Source organism: Aphelocoma coerulescens, chromosome 2 (assembly GCF_041296385.1).
Source record: "Aphelocoma coerulescens isolate FSJ_1873_10779 chromosome 2, UR_Acoe_1.0, whole genome shotgun sequence".
NCBI lineage: Eukaryota > Metazoa > Chordata > Aves > Passeriformes > Corvidae > Aphelocoma > Aphelocoma coerulescens.
The window spans coordinates 136,983,315-137,009,147 of record NC_091015.1 but is presented as its reverse complement, the minus strand read 5'-3'; the positions used below and the strand labels follow the sequence as shown (position 1 = coordinate 137,009,147).

At 39.4% G+C, this 25,833-nt stretch overlaps 1 protein-coding gene across 1 annotated transcript in view; it reads right to left on the bottom strand.

Annotated features, from left to right (window-relative positions):
• ZFHX4 (zinc finger homeobox 4) overlaps positions 1–5,283 on the bottom strand; it is a 149,638-nt gene extending 144,355 nt beyond the window's left edge. Inside the window, exon 1 of the mRNA XM_069004975.1 lies at positions 4,889–5,283. The gene's annotated coding sequence lies outside the window, so the exon portion shown is untranslated. The remainder of the gene's footprint in view (positions 1–4,888) is intronic.
• Positions 5,284–25,833: the final 20,550 nt, after the last annotated feature.

Sequence of the window (25,833 nt, the reverse complement as noted above, 5' to 3'; positions counted from 1 at the left end):
CTTGAAGAAAAACAAACAGCTTGCAGAGATTAAAGAGCCTTTTGTCCTTTTTCATGTGCATTTCTTTTAGCAGACTAAATTAAGCGAGTCTGGTGTACGTTTTTAGGAAGGAACATTTCACACTGAATGGAAAAAATGTTCTATCACATATGAAATTCATGCAGCTGTGCGGAACCTAGTCCAGATGGTCTAAGACTATAAAACAACACTAAATGATAGACAGTAGGGCCTTCCCAAGATTATGTGATAAAGTCACAACCTCATATTTTGACTTAAATTTTCTGTCATGTATTGTTTCCTTCCAGATCAGATAGCTCCATTTTAATTTTTAACTGATCCTGAATATTCAATGGAAACTCTCAATAAACATTACTGATAAGCATATGAGCAGAAATCATAAAATATTTACAAAACGCCCCTCGGCTTCATTAAAACAATGCTGAATTCGAAGTGTCCTGGTTCCCCCACAATACTAAACTCTTCACACCACTTAGCTTAAATAGGTAAAAATGCCTGGTTTTAAATATGCTTCAAAAAAACACCATAACACATTCTACCAGCAGATTAATTCATGCATGCTGCTTAAGAAAATTAACAACAAGGCTGAAGAATGCTGAACAAATCACTAATAAGAAAGGAGCTTCAATTGATTTTGAAATAAATCAATAGGTGATTAACACAATATTTTTAAAGCAGTAGAATGTATATATATTATATAAGCATATATATTATATTTTCAATACCTTTTTAGCTCTTAATCGAACAAGGGCTTTACAACAGTGAGCATGTCCCTATATTGACTATCAACTTCTTTGGAATGCCTTTAGTCTTTTATAACGAAAATCCAAAAAACGGTCTGTGAAACAAGGCTACGACAAGCCATTCTGCAGTGAAAGATTTTAAATCATCCAGCCTCTTCTAATAGACTTGAGACTTATTGAGGTAGAAACCATAAAAAATGAAGAAGGGAAATTTAATCCCTGAAATATTGATTTGCACATTAATATCATATAGGCAGAGGGCAATTTGGCTTCATGGAAATGACACATTGTCGACCCTTGGTGAAGTCAGAGCCAATCTAACTGCTGAACATGTCTGAATCTCAAGAGTTATTAAGGGCTTCCCTTCTTGCCTTTATGACTTTTCTTCAGCCTACCAATGCAATCTTAAATGTATTATCTTTAAGAAATAATTGTAAAACCTCAGGGGTTTTCCAGTTAATGGAAGGGAGGCTAAACCACATCAGATTCTGAAATGCAACATTAAACCCTTGCAATCAACAAAACCACCTCAATTCTCATCCATCCAGTGCAAGATCTAATATTGTTATTAGAGATAATCAAATTTCATTGTGTAAATTTAGGCTCATGGTCAGAATGGAAGCAGTAAATTCTGCAATATTAAACAGTGATTTTTCTCAGCCCCCTTTATATGTTCTTTGATGGTGCACTATCTCCACAAATAAACCTAAACTATTCAAAAATCAAGGAACACATCTGTCGCCCTACTCTGAAAGATGCATGCAATGTCATTTGCCATCTCCACAGCTTTCCTTTAGTTTTAACTTGATCTAGCGGATAAGTCCCATTTTAGAGAATAATAAAGCAGTATCACTGCATAAAAACCAAACAGCAGGTACTATTACTCTGACTTACACAGATGGTTTACCTGACCTTTCTTTGTTCCTTGGGCAGGTTTCACTTTTGCAGATTTACGACTTTTCCCTCTATATTTCATTGACCCTCTATGTTCATTATCATAAAAATGAAAACTATTGAATACATGTTTATGTTGGCAAAGTCCAAAAAGCCCACAACTAAAGGATAAAGAGATGCTACAATGCACTGTGTGGATCTCTAGATCGTACACTATAAATATTCAAACACAGATAACACGAATAACTGAATAATCCTGGTGAGCCTCAGCTCTGGAGCCAGGTGCAAGAGGTTAAAACAGCTGGCTAGCCATCTTTTATTTTGTGTGCCTTCCTACCGGCTGAAACCGCAAACCCTGAAAACTAGCAGATATTCCCTCAAGGTTGATAGTCTGATTTTTTTTCATTTCAACCAGTTTAGTAGGATCCCCCAGTCGAGAAAAGACAGAAACTCCTTAAATACAGGCAGTTGAATAGGAAGTGGAGCAATGATGATTAAGGCTCTTCCCCCCCACAGCCCCCAACCTTCAACCCCCCGTTTATTTCCACGATCTTCTTTGTGCACCTTCCCATCCAAATGTTTGTATTCCTTATTTCAAAGAAAAGCACTCCGGATCGTTCTGTCAGTTTTGCCAGTAAATATAAAGTAAAACAAGTGTTGATGGCACTGAGAGTGTTACATACCCAGGCTGTGTTTTTGCATTGCTCTCAATGGAAGCGATCGATGCCCATGTCACAGTCGCGTCCCAATCGCAGCCAAGTCTCTGCCTCAATCTAACCAACAACAGGCAGGGCTGCAAAGGCTTCTCACTACCTCTTCCATCCATCCACCACCAAACTAAAAATATAATGCTACATATGATCTTTTTAAACACTCCACCACCGCTCCTAAGGATCGAGCCACTGCAAATCCAGGGGAAACACGATTGCAAAAAAAAAAAAATACACCATCAAAAAAAACCACCCTCACAGCAGCCACCCCAAAAGCACCCGAGCCCTCTCTTTCCACTCTCTCGCTCTCCTCCTGCCAACTACATAATCCTTGATAAAACCGGAGCAAGGCTAATAAAAAGAAAATTAAAAAAAAAAAAAAAAAAAAAAAGAGGAGGACGGAATGGAGCCGAGGAAATGCAACTGTCAGAAAACGGGATGGTCAGACTTCCTGAGTGAACCTGCCTGTGTCTGGCTTAATGTAAATCTCCACCATCTTCAGCCTGGCAAGTTGTCTTTTGGTTGGGCTTTTTTTTTTTTTTTTTTTTTTTTTTTTTTTTTTTTTTTTTTTTTTGGTGGGGAGGGGGGTGTTATGTTTGCGATCTCTGCCTTGGTACCTAAGGAGGAAGAGGAGGAGGAGGAGGGTGTGTTACTGAATGGTGGCTAAAGCCTCCTCGGGACGGCGCTGAGGTGAAACAGGCTGAACCCGACTGATGTGGCTCCTCTCTCGGTTGGACCCAGTGCCCTAAGCAGCCGATGAGAGACCCCCGGCCGCCCGGCTCGCAGGTAACAAAAGAAATACCAACCCGTGTGTTTTCTGCTGCCGCTGCTGGGGAGGCTGGGGCGGGGGAGGGGGGGAGAACAAGATGCAGCAGGGGAGGAGTGGAGGGGAACCGCCGTAAGTTGGCATCGGATGGGGGGAAAGTTTATTAGCAATTTTGTAGGAAATTTCATGTCAGGAGAGACGGGGAAGCAGGGACGCGTCTGCCATTAGCCGCCGTGATGGGAAGGGATGCACTTGATTCTGACACGAGCAGTTAGAGCAGGAACCGAACTGCGGCTCGCTGTTTACGAGCTTTTTTTTCTTTTTCTTTTTCTTTTTTTTTTTTTTTTTTTTTTTTGGTCTGTTGGCTGTCTTTTGTTTATACACCTTAGCCCTCGGTTTAAAAAAAATAATAGACGCCTGTCCCAAAACAACCACCACTCCCTTTCAAAAAATCTCAGAAAGGCTTCGCTGAAAGCAGTCCCCGACCCTGCCCGCTAGAGCCTTTCCTACAGAGCGGCTCGGCACGGCTCGGCACGGCTCGGCACGGCGGGGATGCCGCCGGCGCCCCGGCCGGCAGCCGCCCGCAGGCAGGGGCAGCCGCACATTCCCACATCCCCGCCAGCGGGGCCGCTCGGCGCTCAGCCGAGCCGAGCCCAGCCGAGCCCAGCCGAGCCCAGCCGAGCCGAGCCAAGCCTAGCCCAGCCGAGCCGGGCCGGGCCGGGCCGCCTCCCCGCGCCGCGCGGCGAAACTGACAGAGACGCAGAGCGCGCTCCTAACGGGCTCCTCTTCCTCCTGCTGCCAGAGCCGGCAGCCAGCAGCGCGATCCCCTGCGCACACACACACACACACACACACGCCCGCACGGCCACCCTGCCTCTGCTCCTGAGAAACCTACCTGCAAAAGAAAAGGGGGGAGATGGAGGGGGGAGAGGGGAAAAAGCACCCCACACCTTCTCCTGTACACACGCACGCAGTCAGGGTCCCAATTGCCCTGCTAGCATCCCCCCCCCCCGCCCGAAAGCGAAAGTTTGAGAGGCCGAGGGGGGTGGAGATGAGGAGGAGAGACAAGGAGGGTGGGAGAGCAGAATGTGCCTTCAAAAGGCACCTCAAAGTTTTGGGGGGACCGAGCTGCGAACGAAGACTGCGAGCTCTAAAGGGGCTGGCAAGGGATGACTTCTGACAGCCGTAACGTCTTTCCTAATCTGACAGTATTCCCCCCTCCCCGAGCTCCCTAGAAAAAAAGAGCGAAATAAAAAGTGGGGGGCATCCCCCGAACCTCTTCTGCAAAGCGAGCAGTGTCCTCCACCTAATCTGAAAGTTACAGCCCGAAAGAGAAAAAAAAAAAAAAAAAGAAAAAAAGAAAAAAAAAGAAATCCACAGCCCCAAACCAAAACAAAAAAAAAATTACACAAACAAGACGTAACCCCCGGAATAAAAGAGAAAGGCAGTGAGAGAAAGAAAGAAGGGAGAGAGAAAAAGCAGCCCCTCCTTCCGAAATGAGAGCAAATACTGTACCTAAAAGTGGGGAAACAGGCAGAAAAAGGGGGGAGAGAGAGAGGGGAGAGGTACATGGGATCTGGGGATGTGAGTGTGTGTGTGTGTATGTGAGAGAGAGAAAGAGGCACAGAGAGAGGGGGAGAGAGAGAGAGAGCGAGAGCGAAATATCAAAGATTGTGCAAGATCAGCCTGGAAAGATAATCGATACTCGACCTAAATTTAACACAAACTACTCAATAAAAGTTAAAGAAAAAACTTACTTTCCATTTCCCCTCGCAGTTCCTACTGGATCTTCGCCTCTCTTTTTTGTTTTGCTTTATTTACTTAACAGCTGATCACATCCAAGTAAACGAGAGAAGGTTCATTAAAAAAATAATAAAAAAAAATAATCCTCCAACTTTATTGGGTGAAAATAAAAATGATTGAGCAAGAAGTGGGGGGCATGGAGCGGTCCTTTGGGGTCCGGGAGTTGTTAAAGCATGTGCCGACCGCGGTCTCGCTGTTTGGTTGTGAAGGGGTTGGGAAAAGGAGGAAAGGAAATGAAAATCCGATATGTCTTTATTCTGCTAATTATTATCGTTTTAGCCCTGTTTAAAAAAATGGCTGATTAAGTTGAGTGCGCATGTCTTTGTGTGTCTATTCCCGATATGCACTCTGGGAATGAGAGAGAGAGAGAGAGAGAGAGAGAGAGAGGGGAGAGAGAGAGAGAGAGAGAGAGAGACTGAAGAGAGCGAGGGAGAGGGAGAGCGAGGGAGAGGGAAGAGGAGAGGGAGAGGTGTAATTAGTGAGGTGATCAACATTCTCCGGGCTGCAAATGACGCGCAGCCCTGGAGCCGGAGAAGCCGGAGCTGCCGCGGCTGCCAGGGGCTCGCCGGGGCTGCGGGAGCCACAGAGCCAGCCCAGAGAAGAAGGGGCAGCAGAAGGGAGCTCATGGATACAAACACAAGTCTGCAAACTTCATTAGTAACACAGACACACACGCACAGGCACACAAAGTAGATGGCTAGGGAAAATTAAAAAAAAAAAAAAAAAAAAAGGGGGGTGGCAGACTTGCTCTTTTAACTGTTTGGAAACTTAAAAAGAAACAGGTCCAAATTAATTATTGCATCAGGGAGATATTTCTGTCTGTCTGTTCATGTCTTACATTTTCTCTCTTTTAATGGGAATTTAATGAGAAAAAAAAATTGCATCCCATTTTTTCAATGGGCTAATGAATGTATCACACATCTGTAAAAGGAAAGGTATACCTAAGGTAGGGAACAACTACCCCTACAGAGATAAAGATGGGTTTATTTACACATATGCACACAAATGCACACATGTGCGCACTCACACCCTACACATATTCACATACACTCAACACATACAGTCACACAAAACACAGCACAATTTATTTGTTGACCACCGTGTCATTGCTTGGAGATACCAACAAAGTAAAAAGCAAAGCCTTACAGAATATACAATATCAACTGTAAACAGTCTTATCAAAATGAAGTAAATATCAGCCCAGGGAAAGGGTCTCTTTGCATACAATACAGGTTTCATGCATATACATGCATCATCTTCCAGTTTCCCTGCAAGTATTGATATTTTATTAATATTTTATCTGCTATATTTTACCAGACATATTTCATTCTTGGGGGAAGGGGGGCACACTATTATGATGAAAAGTAGGGTAAAATGTACAGATGTCATTATAAATCGGAATCTTCTACAAATATTTTCCTGTGTGGGATTTAAGAAGATTGCTTCTCATTTGAAAATCTAATTATCTTAACCTAATACTGCAGATGTGAATATGACTGACACTTTCATTAAAAGATAATTAACTAAAACTAGGAATAGACATACTTTAAAATACCCCCTACTGAAGATAAAAACATGACTATTCAAAGAGCATCTGAATACACCGCAGGAACACGTGCAGATTTTTGATAATGCTATTCCAGAAATGGGTATACCAGAAATGGTCACTAAGTCACAGTTACACGCAGGAGATATTTACAGTACCAAGGACCCCGCGCAGGTGAACCGTAACCTTAGAGCTGACATGCCTTTGAAGTTCGTGATTCCTGCGATACACATCAAAACCTTGTCTTAGGCCTTAAACACTAAAAACCAGCAGGAAGGTTTTATCACAACCTTCCATTAAAAGCATGCATGCACAACAACAACAAACCAGCAAAAAAGAGGATGGCAGAAATATACACCTCTCTGGGCCCTAAACCTTCTGCTCCAGGAGAACGTTTTGCAAGTACTGGAACTAAGGCTAACAGGAAAATCCCCACCTGATGATGAATTAAGGCTGCCCTTAAGGAAGCACAGGCCAGTGTCAGGGAACCGAGTGTCTAAAAGCAGATGTTTAAGGTCAGAGTGAAGGTCCTGATAGTTTTGAAGGAAGAAAAAAAAAAACAAAAAAAAAAAAAGAAAAGGTCTTTGGAAAGGGGAGGGGGAAAAAAGATTTAAAAAAAAAAAGGATTAAAAAAAGAAAAACAAAAACAAAAAAACCCCAAACCCCCCAAAAAACCAAAAACAAACCGCCAGCCTGAAAGTGCAGCTATTCCAAAAATCGGAATCTGCAAATAAAGCAGGGAAGGACCTCTACCCCAATCCAGAGAAACCTTACTTCAAACTTCAGGAATATCATCAAGACTCGAACTTAAGGAAAAGTCAGGGGCATTGGAGGGCTCGTGAGAGCAGCTCTGTTGGTTTTCCAAGCCTCACCTAAGCATTGCACCAGCTCATCAATGAAAAAGGTGTGAGCATATGTATGCAGATTTCCACAGGCACTGTGCCCTGTCAATGAAAGTAATAAGGAAACTAGCGATATGCTGCATCGTTGTTTACACGGTGGAAAAAAAATGCAAACAGAGACTAAAAATGAAATCTCTGAAACCTGTTTACAGTTATCAGATTGAGGGAGTATGATGGAAAGAGAGCTTTTAGGTTTAAATGGTAAACGAAACGGGACTCTGATACAGAAGGATGCCATTGTCCATTCAAGTGCATGCCTGAAGGATGGCAACACATTTCCTAAGACTGAAGACAATTAAATACAATGTGATGAAGAAACACCTGAGAACAATACATCTATTTCAAATTCAAGTGAAGAAACACGTATACTTAATGTCATGGAAGAATAAGGAAACGAAGATAATTTAGTTTTAAAGTCGTCCCCCCCCGCATTTCCCCCCACCTCTTTTATTCCTAGTGCTTTTTTCCTGGTGAAACATCAATATCATTAATGTCATTAATGTCAAAACACCAAACGTCAGAACAGTCAAGTCATTCTTTTTTGGCTGTAGATTTTTTCCCCCTTTCTCTCGTCTTGGAGGGGGATATAGGTTTATGGTGTTCTTGAGTTACAGCTAAGGAACAAAGGAGGGGGGAATAAGGCAGGAATTGCGATAGAAGAATTCACATTTTTCAGGGTTTCTTCTGCCACTGTTTACTGTCCTTCTTAACATTTTAAACCTCTCTGTTTCTCTGTCTCTCCCGCTTTCTCTCTCCCTAAAAATAGTAGGTATCGAGGAGTTGGGGGTGTAGGGGAAAAAAAAAAAGGCACTACGGGATGTTAACAGTTTAGAAGGAACCCGGGGATCGCCACGTAGATAGGAAAAATCGAAGAAGGTTAATTCCGGGAGGCAGCAGCAGCAGGTTTGTGGGATGTGATAAGAGCGGAGCGCAGCGCGGGCTGGGGGCGGCAGGCGAGGGGGACCCGGCGCGGCCGCGCTGCGGTGCGGGGCTCCCGGCGGGCGGCGGGCGGGCTCCCGGCGGCGCGGCCCGGCCCGGCCCGGCCCGGCTCCCGCTCCCACTCCCCTCTCTCCTCCCTCTCTCGCTCAGCTGATCGCCCCCGAAGACTCTCGCCTAACCTCTCAGCTCCTCTCCTCTGGTCTCAGTGGACCCCCCGCCCACCTCCTCCGAACTTCTCCTGCAGGCACCGTTACATATTTGGGGATTTTTTCGAGCCTCCTGTTGAAACCACAAAAAGCTCTTGATAGTGACGTTACATTTCAAAGAAAGGGAAGGGGGAAAAAAAACTCAAAAACCCCTCAGCCTTTTCTGTCCTTTACCATCTCCAGTCTCAGCCCCAAGGAAAACTTGTTGACCTGGGCGAGACGGAGCTGGTGGGGGCCAGAGCCCGACACTGACCATTCTTTAATAGACAAAGAAATCGTAGCCCAAACCGGGCTCTGTTACACCACGTCTCTCCGTCAAGCTCATTTCACTCCCTAAATCTGCGCTGCGGACACACAGGGGCACAAGGATCTGCATAATTACAGACATAGCCGCTCCCCTCTTTAATAAACCGACATAATTCCCTAATAAGCGTTCCCTTCCCCCACCTTCTCCTCTCCCCAGACCCCAACCCAAGGGAAAGGGGATCCATGTCTTTTTACTGCGTTCCCTAAGTCTATAGATGAGCTCAGTTTGAAACGAGGTATTACAAGATTTCAGTGTTACAGACCCTTTATCTGAGCTACAGACACTTTCAGATCCCCAGCCCCCACCTCCTCTCCTTTTTGTTGTCTCTTCTCCTCCCGGGGGCTATTTGACAAAGGCAGTGTGTTAACTAACATTTTTGTTTAACTCAGCAACTTCTTTTCAAAACATACTTAAACCTGATAGCAATCTCTTGTACTTTTTTCTTTCTTTCTTTTTTTTTTTTTTTTTTTTCCCCGAGATGAAATTGACTCTGAACCCAAAGCGTTTGGCTATTATTAATAATGTCTTTCTTTGCAGGTATCATATATACAAATCTTTTGTTAATTTATAACGTTCTTCCCCCCCCCCCCCCCCGCGTCCCCACCCCCCGCAAAACATTCCACTACACACTAAAAAGGGGGGGGGGGGGGGCGGGGGGCGGCGAGGAGAAGAGGGAGGAGGGAAAGAAAACAAAAATCCCCGATCTGATTCCTGGAAAGTTTTGTTCGAAAAATAAATAAAACAACAATAACATACTGCATTTCAATTCTGCCTTCACTGCCCCAGATTTGGCATTCACCTACTGAAAGTGCGTCTAACGAGCAGTGACCTTAGAGAAAAATCACAGCCGAATAGTATAGACATCTCGCTGAGATTTTGAGCTAAATAGTACCGATCCCGACTGGCTTTTTGTTCTTGTTGTTATTTTGGCTGGAGCCGTACAAAAACGCGCACCCGGACATTACTATAAATAAAAGCCTTCCAGGTCTAAGTCTGCTGCCGGCGTTTCCTCCGGAGCCTTAACAGCCCTTTTTCAGCTCCTTTCTTGGGCAGATCGCGGGGATTAAATGCCCTGAACCTGAGCTCCTGGCCTTGGATGGGAAGGGAAAGAAAAAGGGAGAGGGAGAGAGAGAAAGGAGAGGGTGAAGGAGCCAGGCGCCCTCTGGGCTTTCAGAGGTCAGCGCTTTGACAGTGCTCTGACCTCCCTCCCCTCCCGGCAACCACCCCAGTGTTTATAAACAAAAACAGTCAGGACTAGCCCCAAACAATAGCAATTCACCAACTTCACAGGCACTTCACCAGCTCTTATGCAAATAAAGGAAAACGACCGCTTACCACCGCTCCCCCCCATCCCCTCCAGAAAGCCCAAGAGCATATTTCCAGCAGTGATATATCCAAGGGAAAAATTTTACATTCTATCCTGGAAAAGGAGAAAAAGGGACTTCAGAAATAAAACGGTTCTGGTAGAAAGACAGACAAAAAGGAGAAAAAGCCAATAAAACTACCGATCTTACTGCAGAAAGAGGAAAGTTATGAAATATTTATATCTAAATCCAGCAATCCACACTGCCAATAAAACAGGAATCTTTGTTGTGTAGACAATATGCTAAACTACCTCTGCGACAAACAGCGATTATAAAGCAACCAGAAAAAGTTATTTTCGCCCAAGGAGTCAAGTTTTCAAAGAAAACGTGTGGATTTTACAGCAAAATAAAAGCCACCACCTCTGTGTTATCCGTAAAAACTACACATAAATTAAAAGCACCGTTAAAAGAAAAAAAACCTTCCAGCAAGCAAGCAGCACATCTGATCTGACTTACAAAAAAAAAGAGGAGTATAATTAAAACCATCTTTAATTATAAAAAGCAGCAAGCAAAAACTAAAGGAATCAATGATTTCTCCCCAAAATGTTGTCCGCCAAGGTATAGAAATGACAGTTCTATAGTCCTGCATTAAAGCATAACTGAAACTCCACAGTTCAGGAATTGATTACGCGATAAGGGGAAAAAAAAAAGGGAAAAGGAAAATAAAAGGTCCTAATGATTTTCAAACTTCTGTTTAAAAAATGATGAAGATCAGAAAAGGTTGGAGGAAAAGTTAAAGGAAATATACCTCGAGAGAAAAAAGACCATCTCCTTTTCTTCTTTGTCTATCAGTCTCCAGTTAAAGCATATGGAAAATGTTTTCAAAATGCCTAGATTTGGCACATTGTCATTGCAAAGAGAGGAGCGCAGTGATGCTGTTATAGAAAATGGGAAATAAATTCAGGATTGGGTGCTGCCTCCTTCAATGCGGATTTATCTAAGTTTAATTTAATATTCCGCAATCACTGTATGATCGCATATAATTCACCAAGATTTTTAAGGGCTTTGCCTAAATATGTTGACCACAGGCACAAAGTAATTTAATCAGATTATTTCCTTCTTTTATTTGTGTTTATTTTTCTCATTAGAAACACTTTAAATTGCAATTGTAGATAGTAGAAATGATGGAATATTAGGTTTGGGGTGAACAAACGCTCAGAGAAGGCATTAGCTTTATTAAAATCATTCAGAACGTAAAATCAAAAAGCACAAAATGGTTGTTTGTAAAACACTAAACCTTTAATCGATTTATTGGCATTCCAATCGATTAGATAAACGGAAATCTATAGAAAACATAAAAGCATTTAAAATATTTTTCTCTCATTTATAAACAAAACTTTTCTTTTCAGTAGAAAAAAATGATTATCAAACGACTAACAGGAAATTCTTCAGATATCAAATTACGATAATAAAATTATTTCCACATGGAAAGGGATAATGACAATGATGATAGTAATTATAATAATGAATAATTCAACAGCCCTTTGACATATATGGAAGAGCCTGGTTCAAAAACAGCTTTTGAAGGGGGCTACTTTTAGGGGATTTTTAAAATAAAATTGAAATTTGAGGCTGAAATGCTTAGATTAAGTGACAGTTTAGGTGCATGTGGTAAAATTGCTTTAATTTTTTTCCTGCAGTTTTTAAGGCAGAACTGTCGCTTTGACATCATCCCTTAAATTAAGTTACCACTTATTAGCAGTAAATAAGTATGTAAATATATATAAGCTACCCCTGGATTTATGGGGGAAAAATTTTGTCTGCATGCCAGGGCAATGGGAATGGGGACCTTTTACCTTATAATTTAAGCAATTTGCCTAGCTCGCAGTGTACCTTCCAGATTACAGAAAAATTGTGCAAGCAATAATGTATTTGACCACTTAAGTGAAAGAACACAAAATATTTAGGGGTGGAGGGTGGGGAACTGCAAGCCGGAGAAATCCAGCAATCAGCTTGTGGCATTCTGGCTGCGCGAAGAGGAAGTGTTGCTGTAACGGGTATTATGTTTATTTGATAAAGAAAATCAATGAAAGTGGCTGTAAAGTAGTTAGTGAGGCGTGTGTTTGGGACTCGGGTTGAATAGTGACTCCAGCGGGCTGGTCGATGAGCTCTAAGAGCTCTGGAAATCTAACCTAACCCTCCGAGTGAGCTCTCTCTCACTCAGCGCTGCTGCACCTTCCCCAGGCTAGGAGACTTCAGCCCTTGTCTCCTCCCTCCGTCTCCTTCCCTCTCTCCCCACATCCCTCCCTCTGTCCCTCCTTCCCTCTCTCCTAGTTTTCCGCTCCTGCTTTCCTTCTTCCCGTCCGCTCCAACTGTTCCCTCTCCCAGGTATATTTGCTCCCCTCAATCTCTCCCATTCTCTTTCTCTCTCACATTCATTCTCTCACCCCATCTCTGCCGTAGCTGTTTCCTCCCCGTCCAGCTGGTTCTCTAACTTTCCCTGTACTTTTGAAACCCTTCTCTTTATTTAATTCTCTTCCTCTCCTCTCGGGTATCAGTATTCCTAAGTTTTCTTAGAGCCTTTTTCCTATCTGTCTTCACCAGCCAAATGTATCTCTTATTTTGGATTGGTTCCTCCGGACATGTGCTGTATTAGCAATTATCCCTACTCATTTCCCTTTCACACACCCATGCTGAAGGGATGAGCACACCACGCTCTTTCCACAGTTGAAATATTTTAGACATTGGCTAATCTTCAGTGGTGCTTTACTTCAGACCTTCTGCAGCTATTTCCCCCTTTTCTCCCGCTATTCTTCATTCCCTCTAATTTACAACAGAAATGTTTCTCCTCCTCCTTTTCATTTCCTACTTTACAATTTCCTTTGGGGTTTCTAAATAGTAGTATGTCCTTTGCATTTCCCTACCCCCATCTCTTTCACTGTTTCACTCCAGCTATTTTGTTTACCCGGTTGCTTAGAAGAATATTTCTTTCCTTAACAAGTTTATCTCCGTCTTTCAGTCCCAGCCTATTAAAAAAGAAAAAAAAAGAGAGAAACAGAGAGAGAGGAAAAAAAAGTTGAGCTCTTTACAGCGAACTAACTTGGTTTCAAACTTCTGGTTTGGATTATGTGTCATTATCTATTTTCCCTTATCGCATCCCCCGGTGCCCTTCCCACCCTCCCCCCCCGCCCCCCCCCGTCGCTAATAACATCTTTAGTGTGGTCAATGTTAAATATGGCAGATCTCTGAAAAATGCCTCCTCTCCAGCTCTCTGCTGGAATTCATTACCCGCCCCACTCTTCCCACCGCGCCGTGTCTGCGGGGCCCGGCGCGGCCGGTGCGTGGAGCCCCGCGGAGCCTCCGGAGCGGCCGCGGGGATGCGGAGCGGCCGCTTCTGGCCGCCGCCGGGCAGCGCCCCCGAGCCGCGCAGCGCCCTCGAGCCGCGCAGCGCCCCCGAGCCGCGCAGCGCTGCGGCAGCGCCGGCGGCCGCGCGGGACCGGCCACGGGCGCTGCGCTCCGCCGGGGCCCCACGCCCGCCGCGGGAGCAGCGACGCCTCCGGCGGGGGCGGCCCGGGCAGGCGGCCCGGCGGGGCGGGGGCGCAGCCGCTCCGCCGGGCAGGCAGGTGCGAGGGCCCCGCTCCGCGCCCCGCGCTGAGGGCGCCGGATGCCCCTCGCCGCGTGCGCCCCGCTGGCGGCGGCAGTATCCCCTCCGCGGGAGGTGCTCGGCTTTCCCAGCCAGGCTACCTGCCCTCGTTTGTCTGGGGCAGGAGGTGGGGTCTGGAGTCTGGCTCTTACTATTTTCTTTTTTCCTCCTTTCCCCCCTCCCTTTCTTTCTCTTTTTTTTTTCTTTTCTTTTTTTTTTTTTTTTTTTTTTTTTTTTCCCTTTTCCCTTGCTGTGTCCTGGTTGTCTGGAGTGGGATCTAGATGAGGGATCCCCCCTGGCGAAGTCACTCATGTGCTGCTGGCTGTGACACATGCTACGTGTGTCGCCTTTGTATGGTCCTGGTTGGGCCACATGCACTTAGCCTGCAGTTTAAGGATTTGCTTTCGTGTGTGTAGTGAGTACTGGAATAAAGCAGGATTTCAAAGGGTACCACTAGAGTTGACATTTCAGGCCTGCTCTGGGTTTTAAGTAAACCTTAACCAGAGGAAACGATTGTTCCAGGTTAAATGGCCCTAAACTTTCCTTTGTTTCATTAATTGGGATCTTCTGTTTGGTTCTTGTGACAATTCTTTTAAAGAAGCCAGAGGAATAAATCTAATTCATTAATTTCTACCATACTGACTGAAACACTTTTGCTGTTTTACACATGGCTGGAGTTATGTTTAGACTTACTTCTTGTCTTTAGGTTACACACATGAAGTGAACAGAGGGGGCTTGATCCTGCCAGTCCCTTCTCGAGTGAGTAAACGTAGGTCTGTCCTGTTGTTAGAAACTCTCGCTACTGGGCCTCTGTTCGGTGTGAAGTCTGATAAAATGGCTTTAGCTGCTCCAGGCCCCCATAAGGCTACCCAAAACAAATGTTGTCATATAATTCTGATTTTCTAAAAGCATGCTATATGTTTTTTTAGCTAAGCCTCTAATAATTGTAACTTTCTTCTTTGCTTAAATGTTCTTGGGGGAGGAATGACAGCTTTTACATTAAATGTTTCATAGTACTGACAGAGGCACAGATGGAAATTAGTATTTTTTATAGTTTCAGAGAAAATACAATGCACAAACAAGGCAAACAATATAATCCAGAAGTCTTATTAATTAAAATCCAATGTAGGAGTGTATATTTTACAAATATTTGCCTGGGAACTTGGACTCTTAAATTCTGTCAATATCTCCATCACCTCTGAAATTATTGCTCACCTATATCCACAGTGACCCCAAATTGTCAGAGAGAAAGCCTGCCAGTTGTAAATCCACACGGGGCTACAACAGGATTGCAATTTATTATAAAGCAGAAATGTTACTGAAGGCGAAATTGGTGCCTATTCCCAAGTCCACACCTGAAAGAAGCACACTTTCCAGAAATAAAGATGTTACAGAGGTTTGTTTAATATTTTTTATCATATTAGGTAGATTATATTTTTTCTGGATTCTTTTAAACCAACTGTGAATGTTTTTTAAAAAATTGTTTAAAAATAGCAGGGACAACTGAAATTCAGTGCCACCTGAAAAGATTCTATAAGGTACTGTCATGCAGACTTTCTGCATGACAGTACATTATAGAATAGTCAAGATAGAGAGATACTTTTTCCTTTTTTTCCCCAAAATGATCTAGCTTGGTATAATATTCTTGCTTCCCTCTGAAATGATGTTAATGGGTGCAAAAAATATTCTTGATGTAATTTAAAAGAGGAAATGAAGGACTATTATAAAGCTACATTTAAAATTATGTTTTAATGCTCTGGAAAACAAATACAGAATAGATGTATTTTGTCGGGAGATCTTATATACCATGTGGAAAGAGCTTATTTTAAACAAGTGTGTCTGTACATTCCTTCAGATAAAAGTGTGCACACTGTAGTTAGAGTCATAGGATGTTTGATCTATTGGTCTACTTATTTTTACCAGAAAATGTTTGTAATATGAAATATGCATAAATAAATTCCAAGAGCATCTGAAATTTATTCATAAAGATAAAGCAAATTTAAAAATCTTAAATGCTACTGATTATGAAGAATGCTACTGATATGAAGAAGTGTTTGTAAAACACCTAATTCCAAAAATAAACTTATGAATCTAAAAAGACACTAACCTGCATACACAATGTGGACAACTTTCCCCTTTCAATTAATTTCTAGTGTCAGAAGGAATAAAAATGAACACAGGAAAAGTATTTCATTCTTTTTCTCCTTAAGCTCCTTTAAAATTATCTCTTCACAGAGCCGTACTTAGAAATTAGAAGTACCCTAGGAATCAGTATTTCCACCAAATAATTATTTTGAAAATGAATATATGTGCCATTTTCCTTTGTTTTTTCAGTAGATAGTTGTGAGTATTGTCATCAGTAAAAAGGAAATAAAAACTAAAACTAAAACATGTTATGAGGCAGCAAATGGATGCTTATATATTTACGCTAAAACATTTGTATTTTCTTTTAATAGGAAGCCTTCATAAATTATTAAATCACATTTGATCAGGTTAATAATGGAGTTAACTACCAGCAGGTAAAATGCTGTTTTCTGTGTAAAATTTATATGTGAGCCCCCCAGACACTTTTTATCTGTCTTCTACATTTTTTCTTGTTAACGTAACATTATTCAAACTTTTATTTTGAGAGTATTATCAAAGTAAGACATATGTGTCTGTGTGTTTGTATGCACCAACACACAGAAGCAACTGATCTGTCCCTTTTTCCCACAAAAATACTTGTGTATAGTTATAGATTTAGAAGCATACGAAGGTCTGCTCAGTTTTTGGTTTTGGCACAGTAATTAAGGTGTCAGGATTCAGATATGCTTTAATGCTGAACATTCAAAATTTAGCATTAGAGCTCCTGGTTCATCTACAACAGGATGGATACTGTGTTTATAGAGTTCATTTTTGACCTTACCTGAGTAAGTACTTTAAGTTAAAGTATGAGATGCACCTAGAGGGGTAATACATTGAGTTTAATAGGAAGACAGTTAATAACCTTTTTTCATCCTCATGCACTATCAATCATGGCTGTCACCAGTCTGCTGAATCAAAGCAAAAGTGTTCTTCACAGATGACTGATTAGAAACGCAAAATCACAAGATCCATCTTCATGGTCACTTTTATTATAGTCATTTTTAAACTGACAGCAACCTGCTCAGTTTCAGCAGACTGGGCATCACAAATAGTGTCACTCAGTGCAGCTAAGCATGAGAAGATGTTGGCTGGATTATACTTAAAAATAATTAGGCCCAAAGCCTTTTGCGGAAGCAAGAAAAAGGATCTTTGTGGTTCTAGCCCCATCTTTTCAACACCAGCAGTAGCCTACAATTTTACAGTGGGTCACTATTGGAAAATATTTTCATCCACTTCAAGTGAATAAATCAGTTTTGGTGGGCCTTGGACAGTTTTGGAAACAATACCTTTGTTGGTAAAGTGACCAATGAATTTCAATAGAAACACTCTTAAGCAGAGGCTTAACATTGCATACTGCTATTTGTACAGTGCTGTGATGAACTGTTGGTTTCCAGCCTTCTGAGGAAAATTGCAAAAGCTAATTACATTGTTAACTACATTTGTTTCAATAACATTGTCTCTTGTTCAAATAAACCGGTGAACAGTTCAATGGTTTAAGGTTATTTATAAATTGAATGGGCTCCAGCAAATTTAAAATCAAAATGGTGTAGGCAAGAGAGAGAGGGAGAGAAAGGGAGAGAAGGAACACTGATACTACAAGTTGTGCTCTGTTCTCATGTGTTTCTGGAATGCAGTGAAATCTAATGTAAGTAAAGGTATTAAGTAATGCTGAAAAATGAAAGCTGGTTTGTTTGGAGGTTTTTTGTTTGGTTGGTTTTTGGTTTTTTTTAGAAATATAAATTGCATAAATTGCTATTGCCTCTAAAGAGTGCTTTTCCTGTGTGAAAACTGTAGGATTGGTTCCTTAATGTAAATAAAATCCTTTCCCTCTACTTAATGCTGCTTAACATGAGTAAGAAAATAATAGATTCTGATTTGGAATTTTGATTCAAGGACTGATGGAGTGAGAAGACAGCCAAGACTAATTTTTAAATTAGGTGGAAGCTAAATAGACCTCCCTCAAAACTCTTCAAAATCTTTACCGGTTTTCAAAATTTAAATTCCACTTCATCTTATGAACACAAAATAACATATTGCACCAGCTGAGCATCGTTTTAGAATTATCTTTAGAATTGCAGTGAAATGGTGCATCTGGTTTGCCACTTAACTTTAACCCCCAAAAGGTAGTCTGAATAGTAAGCCTGAATTGTGTAGCTGTGATTCCTTTAATACAGCTCATAGGACTCTAAGCTCTGTATGTCTAAAACTTTCCTTTAAAACACATTTCGAAATTACAAGTGACTTCAGTGGGCTGCAGTACTGGACCTTTCTTGCAGCGCCCCTTCCCATCCTTCTCTCTCAAACTGGAGTGCAGGACTTTGGTCAAGTAGGGCTCTTCCAAAAGGAAATGCTCTTCATTTCCACCCTCAGACCTCACGCTCACTTTTAGCACTAGGCCACAAACACACACACAGAGTCACACGCACAGTGGTGATGACATGTTTGCATACACAAGCATGCAAACACACACAAAGAACATGCTACATATATGTTTTTAACACTGGCACACAGTCACTGCTTCCTGGATAGTTATGCTGAAACATGTATACCAATCTAATAATGTCAGGAGAATATCTTTATTTAAGGTATCTTTAATAGTTTTGTAATATTTCCATGTACTAAATAAAAAACCATGAGACTGAAGAAGGAAAGCAGGAAGCAAAGTAGTCAGCTTTATGTCCAGTTGAGATTCACATGCTTTGTCAACAGTTTGATTCCCCTCTTTCCCCCAGTTAATGCTTATCTTAAGGATATAATTAACATTGATAATATGGTCCCATGCAGAGTCTCCATGTTTGTTAAAGTGGTTTTAACATGCATCTCTATTTTCTGATGAAAAATTGATACACTAATGCTGACTGACATCTGTCTAAAAAATCAGAGGCTAAGTATGACTGAATTTAAGTTTCTGAGCATTAATCAAAACCTAATCAAGCAAATTAACTAGCAATGTCACTGATAAATAATAGAATAATATTTTAATAATTATGCTTTTGGGGGGAAGACAATTAATATTTTTTCTCCATTAGATATTTTAAGTAGTATATTCTAGACATAAATGGCTAAACAAAGTTGACTGTAAATTATTCCTGTGCACTTTCCTGTGTAGTAAGAACATATTTTAAAGAAATCCTGAGATCTGCAAGTATAACTATCTGCATTAAAAATAAAATAACACATTTGTTTGGGCTACAAATGCTTTCTAGTTTCAGGTAGAAAAGTTGTTCTTTCTCCTAAATATTAAATAATACTAATCTACTTCCTAAGTTTGTTTTTTGCCCAATTACCATTTTAAGACAGTATGGCAAAGGTGATCACTATAGCTTAACTTAAGCACATAGTAAATCCATGCATCTCTAAAAATGAGCATAAAAGAATAAGGAATGGTAAGAAATTTTGTGGGTTTTTTTCCTGTCACGATGAAAGGAGGCACAGATAATAATCATGAAAATATTTTTATTACCTTAAGAAAATAGCTACATCAACCTGACTCTATAAACTTTCAGACTGCATATGTTATTTTAGTCTGTATGCTGCATCTTCTCCAGAATGTATTGTTAATTTTGTGCTTATTTCCTGTCACTACACTTACTTATCCAGAATATTTACTACATATTAGTATATAGAACAGAGTTAAATTTAATAGGGGCAGATTTTTAGAAATCATCTTTGAATTAACTATTTTTCCAACTACAATTCTATCTACCAATCCTTATAAGACATGACTGAAGTGAGTAATAAAATACTAATGAGGAAATGTTACAGTAAAACTATTATAACATGTTTAAGTACTGAATGCATATAAATATTTTTTAAGATTTACCAAGATGCAATTCATATAATAAATAAGTAAAAGAATTTGCATCTACTTTAGTGATTACTAATGTAATTGGTGGGAAAAAATACTTAATTGGTAGGCACAGCAGCTGAAGTACAGCATAACTTTTATCTTAAATAAGCAGATCTACCAAAGTAAATAGGCCAAACAATATCTGGAAGGTTTCTCTTTCCAAGTGCACTTATCATAAACATATATAGACCCATGAAAAGTTCCCCTCAAATCCTCTAAGAGCAAAGAAGAGCACTGCAGGCAAGAACACTCTGAATTCTTATACCACACCTGCCTTTTTGCTGCCTGAATATGCAGCTATTTCAGTCCTTGCTGCTTTTAAATTTTTTTTTCTCTTTGGTTTCTGAAATGTTCCTTGTAGAAACTTAGAAGGGGGAAAAAGCTTTTCTATGAGCATCAGGTTGCAATAAATGTGTGTATGTGAGAGAGTGTGTGTGCATACAAAGGTGTATCAGGAAGGCCACACTGGTCATCTCTCAGCATCTGTTTCCTACCTGGGGTTCAGAAACTCACCTACCACTCACTGAGCTTTAAAGGGAAAAGAGCAGGGAGCAGAGGTCATGCCAAACATTTCTATTTGTATATTCAAATTACCGGTATTTAGAATAAAGATCTTGTCCGATATCAATATTCCCAGTTGCTCACTAGGCAGATAATTTCTACCTTCTCTCAAAAGGTATCGGTATCGGTACCTCTGTGTATCAGTAAGTCCAGATGACTGCTCATCAGGACTTCTGCATTTTTCCTCTGTGTTTTCTAAAATATCAACCACATATTATGAAGTGGGGATTTCTGTTTTGTTGTCTTTTTATTGTTTTTTTTTTTTTTTTTTTTTTTTTTTTTTGTCTTTATGCTCCTGGACTTCTTTTTATTTTCTGCCTCTTGCAAAATATAATAGCCACAAATCATTGCAGGTTGTCTTTGAATTTATGCTTTATAAGAGCAACACTAGGAAAGATGTAAATATTTCTTTGCCAAATAAGCCAAAACCAAGTATTTTTCTTCCAACAATTAGAAATAATACCTATTTTTTATCCTGCTGCTGAAGGATGCACATAGAAACTTTAATATAAACATCATGGATATGCCAATTATATATTAGATACACTAAAACAAGTGTGTCTAATACAGATTGAAAACAAGAGAAGAGCTATCTTATTTCTCAAGTAACAGATTTAGGGATAAGCACATATACTTTATTTTTCTTCTCTCTTTTATCTGTAGTCTAAATCATAGTTTAGATCATAGTCTGGTAGGCTAAAAGGAAAAGATTATTTTTGTATAAATGTCCAACCAGGATTTTGGAACCCTGTTGTGGAATGTAAAAGGGGTAAAAAATCCCCCAAATTTCTTTGAATACTTTAGGTGCTACGGTAGCGTTTTTTTTTTTTTTTTTTTTAATATTTGATCTTTCTTTGTAGCTGTATTTAGGCCCTGTTTTCATTTTTGTAAAGCACTTGGTTTTCCTTTTTTGTAAGCTGTTCTCCCATAGTGCATCTTAGTTTAATTCATTCTTAGCAAAAGAAACACCCAGGTTCAATCTGGAGACCTCCTTCCAACATAATTTAGCTAGACCTTTTCTTAGTAAAGGTTTTCTGGTTTTCATTTTCACTTCATATTCTCAAATAAAAGATCCTTTGTTGTCTACCATTTGATTGGACTTAATGAAAAACACTCCATTTTAACTTAACAGTATTTCCCTTTGAATTTATTATATTTAAGAACACTGTCAAAAATCAAGCATTTAATCTCAGGTTTTTATACTTAAAATTATATTACTATCATATGGTTCAATGAGGTGATGTAGAAAATATATTGAATAGATTTCAAAAAGAAAAGTGAAAATCTAGCCTCATTTTAATATGAAACTAAATACTATGGCTAATGTGCAGATTGGGTATGGTAGTTGACTTTAAAGACTAACATGTGACAGGGTGCCAACAGCTGAATTGTGCAGTATTGACTAAATGAGGTTCACTGATTTGTATTGAGGCTAATATCTTCTTTAAACAATTCCGTGTAAATTGTGCGTATAAAGTCATTGGAAGCTATTTCTCAGGACAGCCTTGCTGGCTAGCTACCTGCTGGAGTGAGGAAGATAATCAATAGAAAGAAATAGAGCTGAGCATGAGACTAGGAAGGTTCAGAGCAGTTAGTGCTGATAAAAGTAGATGATGTCAATATTTGGGAATAACACAACTCTAGGATAACAGACAAAAGAGAAGTGCATATGTTGTAGAGTGTTCAAACAGGGGCAGAATTAATGCATAAGTGGCAGATGTTGCCCCAGGCTGCAAAAAGACATTATTTATTCCAGGTATTGTTAAATTCCTAGCAATACACCACTGCTCAATATAGTATATTAAAATTATATCTAGCAATGAGAGAGCTAGAATACCTTTTACATGAGTTGAAATTCTCAGATATAAAGAAGCTGATGCACTCTGTTGTTACATTTCCACGTCTCCTTTACCTCATAAAGAAGAGCCTCTGTCAGAAAAGATTCCTGCAAAAACAGTGCTCAGTGCTGTCTAATTAAATGAATATTTAGAACCAAGATTTAAAAGAGTAACAAGACCAAAATGTAATGGCATAGTTTACCAGAAATAAATTCTTTGCTTGTAAAGATGTTGACATCCTTGAGTCCACCCTCTTCCCCCTCCCTTTTTTTTTTGTGTTTAAGGATTATTGAAACAAAAAATTCCCAATGCTCATTCAAATTTATAATATGGTGAATGTTTTTAGCCATGGTGTCTTTATTGGTAGTGAAGTATTGGTATATTTTTGCTAATTTAATAGTAGAAATCAGTTTTCCTCTTGCTGTCAGGCGATGAATTTTTGTTCTTCTATGCTGATCTCTCTGTTGATGTATTATGACATAGTCTGTCAACATGAACAGATACGTGAAAGGGAGATTGGGTGACTGAGACATGCAACCTGAATATGGCTCCTCTTCAATTTTAAGTGTATTATCATGTTTGGATACAGTCAGTAGAAACGTATGATTTTTTTTTTTCCTCTAAAGAAAGCTATTATTTTGATGTAATTTAAGCAAAAGCAAAACAGGTGGAGTATGACAAGGTCCTAAAAGCAGAATAAATGAGGTAACTCCAAAACATATGCATGCGAACTTAAAAAACTTTCACTTCTAAGTTACAGCCCTTTAAAACTAGCATTTGCAAAACACAAAAGTTTTTGTGTAAGAAGAACCAATCCAGGCTTATCTGATTATTAAATATTGCTATCTTTTCTTAAAAAAAAATTAAATAATTCCCCAAGCTTTACATGGTTTGTTGTCACAGATGTTTTTATTGTTTGGTGTTAGATATCTGGATTACATCAAGTAGGTGATTACTATGTCAGCTAAAAAGGTCAAGTTCCATACTTTTTATTTCAAACCATCATAAAGAAACCTTTCTATAATGACACACTTGTCTATACTGTAGATCTCTCTCTGCTCGATTTAAAAAAAAGCTTTTATCAGACACATTGCTTAACATGAGAGAATTTCATATTTTGATAATTAATAAAGCATCTATATTCATACTTGAGAAATACCTGTGTAATGAAATAATTAATTTTTTCAAAGCAAACTTCTTATTAAAAGATCATATTTTATCATTAAATATACAATTTATTGCAATAGAAGTTTTTACTATTAGAGTGATGTGCCATAAAAAGCTTCTTAGACTTTTTTTTCAGGTTGCTATTCTTTAGTTGTCAGATGTGGCATCATTCCATCCTAAAATTACAAGAATTCATAAGGTTGCTCTCTAATACTTAACTCTAAAGAAATCTTCATTTCAAATAAGCATGCATTTTGATTTGGGACATAGTCAAAAATCTTTAAAGATATATACATCAACTAATTTGTTAATCTTGTGCCACTTTTAACATTTGTCACACATATAGACCAGGAAATTGGCTCCATCTCATTCTAGCTCTGTGTTGAATTAAAAACCTCTACTGCAAAGAAGAGCATGATGTGGGGAAAGAATAAATTTAGTTCTTTCCTTAGTAATGCACATATATTTCCATACATTTCACATCCTAAGGGAGCCTGTGAACGCATTCAATAAATACAAAACTGTAATTCCAGGAAAAGGGAATTTTATATTATAAATTTTGCATAGTACTTTGTTCTTAAAAGATCTGAAATTAAAAATGTCATTATGTTTTTTATTCTTTTACAAAATACAGGATATAGAAAAAAAAGGGAAGGCGTTGAATTTTAGGGTCATCAGTATTTCTGAGGGTATGAGGTGACTTAGAACAAAAAATATATATTCTACAATGAAACTTGTAAATTAAGAAAATTGTGTCCAGCCCAACTAGTTCTACCTTACATATACTGAAATCAAAATCATATATGTAAGCATTTGTATCAAACGATTGCCTATCTTCACCTTATATATTAAGGTCAGTGAAAAGAGCAGTTTATGGATAAAGGGCAATAATAAAGAGGTAGCCTTTAAACATGATTAGTTGGTGTCTATTAAAGATGTGTTAAAATGAAATATATACTGCAGGTGAAGGAAATTACTAACTCCTCTTAGGATGATGGACTTGCTATATGTGTATTTCACTATACCTTTAAAATATTTGTGAATTTGACTGCATTCTGAGGAGACAGAGCAATGTGGTAGATTTATGAGGGTCTGACGGAAACAGGGCTAGGAAAGATTATGGCATACTTGTTTAGAAAAACTGAGAACTGAAGGTTCCTGATTTACACTGACATATATCTAGATGAAACTATAGTTTGCAAATTGCCTAGAGGAGTTATCTTTTATTAAGTGTTTGATGGGTACAGAAATGTACATATCTATTCGATAACAGTCTAGGAATACAGATACAATATTTGGAAAAACAATTTTAATGTTCTTGGATTCTCTTAAATATTTTCATTTTTATGGTCACCTCACCCAACCCTGTGCTGAGCTCCTGTGCCTACCTAACAAGCCATATGCTTAGAGTTTTGTTGCATTATTTTGAATTCTTGGGATAGCATTGTGCTGAAATGTTCTCTTCACTGCAGGACTAGGAGAGATCAAACCACAGCTTAAGCGCTTTTTACCTTTTTCAACAGCTTACCAACATATTTGACACTTTCTGCATCTTAGCAGTTAGAAAAAGGTGTTAAAATCCCCAACATTCACAATTAATGCATTTCCAAAGGCTTTCAAGTTTGCAACTACATTGTGATGCCATTACATATGTTCCGTTTGAAATTAGACAAGAAATAACAAAGCATGCAGTTTTACCAAGCACTGCAAAGAAACCCTGAAAGACTGGTAAGTTTTCTACTCAGATCAAATTTCCTTGTTTTATTCTGACTGATACACGGTAGATGACTTGTCTAGGAGGAGGTGGGGGGCAGGTTGGCTTTGCACTATAATTTCTGGTACATTAACTTCCTCTTTCTTGAGGAGATGTTACTTTTTAATCTTATTTTAAATCATTATTATCATAGGAAAAATGTGTATTAGTCAGTACAATCCTACTTTCATAATTCATATTTTATTAATGCAATTAAAATTGGTATTTACCGATGCTTTAGAAACAAAATTATGAATTTAATATCAATTTAACAATTGATGATGCTATGCATTCTAGTTCTGTCAGCATTTTTTCAAGCCAGGTGAATGCATTATACAAATATTCGGCAATATTTTACATAATAATCTACCTATTAAATGGAAAGCTTTTTCAGGCTTGTGTGTGCAGGTGGTCACCGATTATATATAAAAAAATTTTTTCCACAAAGATGTGGAAACAGGATTAAAATATTTTTAAGATTTCACAGGCTTCTAATAATGACATAATAAGCACTATCTGTTAGTGTAAGCTTTTGATCAACAACAGAGAAAACAAAGTTTATGATCATACAAGTATTTATGCTTTCATTATGCAAATATGTTCAGTGCATTGATAACTTTAACAAAATTTTTCTGAGTCATAGCATTATATGAAGAGCTGTACATTTGTGATAAGGAACATGAACTGACCCATTTTCATCAGAAACTTGCATAGTTTTCTTAAATCATTAACTTATCAGATCTGGGCAGGGATGTCTGG